Below are 3,219 nucleotides of genomic sequence, written 5' to 3'. Positions count from 1 at the left end.
CACACAGGCTTTCCTCCTCCTTAAAGAGAAAAAGGCTTTCCTCCTCCTCAAAGGGAAAATAGGAAGACTCCAATTTTGTTACAGGTGGCAGAGGTCCAGAAGTTTGAGCTTGTGTTATCTCCCAAACTAAACAAACCACTAGTAATCTTGCCTTGGGAATGGACCAAGCAGCCACCGACTCTTTCTGTACTGCAAGTCTTCTCAAGCATTTCTGTATCTTATTTTGATTTCTTCTAACATACTATTGTGAAATTTTGGGGATGATTTTCAAAGGGGTTTTCATATTTCCAGTGTTGGTTAAATGAATGTTATGGATCTTCATTAGTAAAGATAGCACTGAGAGCCCCAAGTAACCATCTGTGTGGCCTGTGAACATGTTTTATTTAGTTATTTGTATCTTTATTTATTTATTTATATTATATTTTATTTGTTTACTTATATTCATCAATTTTGTTTTGATAGTATTTTTTTTTTTATTCATGCATGTACGTTCGTGTTTAAATTACTCTATTACATTTTATTTATTTTTTATAATCATATTGGTGGTACAAACAATCCCAAAGAGTCCACGGAGGACCCAAAAATCTTAAGAAAACGGGTCCTTGTTTTCTTTGATGGTAAAATAAATAAATGAAATGGATAAATAAAAAAGGAACAATGGCAGCTTTGTTCCAATACTGCCATGGAGACCGCCACGGAGGCAGGCATCACCACCACCACCACCGCCGCTCTAACAAGCTGAACATTATCGAACGCACAGTAGAAGCACGTGTCTGTTCTCGCTGGGTGACTCGGGGCAAAGTTACCGTTTCTGTATTTCCATCCTGTGAACTCAAAGAAGATTTCAAGACTTATCCCATTCTTTTGGCTAACTCTCTATCTTGTTCGGGGACTGGCATCTCAGTGGGCCTTTTTGTTTAATTGTTTTTGTTTTCTCTGGCCAGTTTTTCCTTACATAAAAGTTAATTATAATTCTGAAACGCTAACTACAGAGATGGTCGGGTTTTCAAGTCTTTCTCATGTTGATAGTGTAGAAATAATGTTATCGTGTCATGAGAACCAGGAACACCCTTTGCTCTCATCACGACTGTTTACAAAGGTCACAGAGATGATTAGCCGAGATCTCAAAAGTGTTTCCCCTGCTGATAAATTAGAAAGCATGTTTGTATGTCATTAGAACCATAAATAAATAAGTAACTAAAAAAAACGTGCAAAAACTCGTGGAATTTCAACTAAAGCCTTTGGAATGTAGTGGAGGAGCGGCGCAGAAGTGTCAGAATGTGCTCTATTATAACGCTCCAAAGTTGCAAACCGTACTTGTATACCTTTGCATATAAAAAAAAAGTAAATAAATAAACAAATGAAATGTAAGAAAATAGAAAGCTTAATTTAATATCGTGTGCATTTTGTCTTGTGTTAAAAGGGAAATGTAAAAGTTAATTTGGTATCGCATGCAAATTTTAAGGTGTTGAGGACGAGGGTGCGGGTGGGTGGCCACTGATGTTGTTGGTATTGATTGATGTGTGGTTGATTAGTTAGCAAAGGGTTTCCAACGTTGTAATAAATCTCTTTTTTTATCTTTTTTTTTTTCCCCACGCGGTTATTGAACTGTAATGAATCGATACAAAGGGAAGAAGGTAAGCGTGCGTGGAAACACCTCTTGAAGCACAGATACAGATAAAGAGATGGGCAGTGAACCTTTTTGTTTGACCTTTTTTGTTACCCTTGGCCAGTTTTCCTCTAATGCATTTAAAAGATACATTAAAAAGACCTGGGTAACTTCGCTGTGGCTACATCGGTGTTTCGCTATGAATGATAAACTATAGACACGTGGTTGAATACATACATAGAAAAAAAAAACACACACACAGATAAGCGTAAATATAAGAGGAAGATAATAACTTCATTGTGACTGTTGGTGCTCCGTTGTGGCTGGTATAGTATTATGGATGTATGGACAAATAACGCATTAAAAAAAGAAAGATAAGATAGATTACATGCAGATAAAAGATGTTTATCGATTTCGTTGTGGCTTTTGCTGCTTCCCTGTAGCTAGGAAACTACCATAGATACTAAGATAAGTAAATAGATAGTTATAAAAAGACACGTATCAAGAAACATAGATACATTAATACGAGACATCCTGCAAGTAGATCGTTATGCTTGCATGTAAATACCAATTGTTCTCTATGGCTAGTGAACTACAATAGATAAATAGATAGGTGTTAAAGATAGGTAGATAGGAAGATAACGATGATGTGTGGGTACAAAAAGCATTTTCTATCGAGCAAAATTGTCTTCTTTTAGTCGTGGAAAGATGCACATAGATGAATATAGAAATAGAAGATTAATATAGCTTACAGATTGGTAGAATTTACTCGTAGATAGATCAATAAATATTAAGATAGATTGATGAATGTACACACAGACAAATAAGATAGAATATACCCGTAGATTAGACATAAAACCTTAAAAAATAAATAAATGAATAAGAAAGTAAGTAAATGAATGTATAGATATATATTATAAAAAAAAACAGATAAATGAATTGATAGATACGCCAATAACGGATAAATGAATAGAGAAATAGAACAAAGATAACAACCAAAATCAACACATGCATAAAACAGAACTGATAGCAACATGTCCTGAATCCCTCAATATTAGAATGAAGAGGGGGGAAAAAAAAAATAAATAAATCCGTTCCAACTGATAAACTAACACCCACTTCTCATGGTAGAATGACGCAAAGAGAGAGAGAGAGAGAGAGATATACGTTATCACCAACACGAGTCCACTTTTCCTACTGCATCTGAAGAGTAGGCTATGATGCCCATCGGCTCTTGTTCGCTCTGCTCTCCCACCAAGGCCACTTTCAAACCTTGCAACCATGACTAGCCGGGTTCTCACTAATGTTCCTCCTGTTCACAATATAGAAATCTTAAAGTTATCAAACTATCAGCAGAACCTCAAAAAATCATCCTTGACCCCTTCAGCACCATGACGCGTTTCCATATTTATTCTGCTGACTATTTAGTGATTCTATACAGAAACTAAGTGGGAGGATTAAAAAAGTGAAGACTCTGGCCACTAATCTCTAAACTTCCTTACACCCTTCCTGATGTAAATGAAAATGTCTAATCATACCCAAAACTCATGGTAAAAATGCATTCCAGTACTGAACGACTTAAAAGCCGTGTCATTTCAATTGTATTATAT

Source organism: Portunus trituberculatus, chromosome 21 (assembly GCF_017591435.1).
Source record: "Portunus trituberculatus isolate SZX2019 chromosome 21, ASM1759143v1, whole genome shotgun sequence".
Lineage (NCBI taxonomy): Eukaryota > Metazoa > Arthropoda > Malacostraca > Decapoda > Portunidae > Portunus > Portunus trituberculatus.
This window is presented reverse-complemented; position numbering follows the sequence as displayed.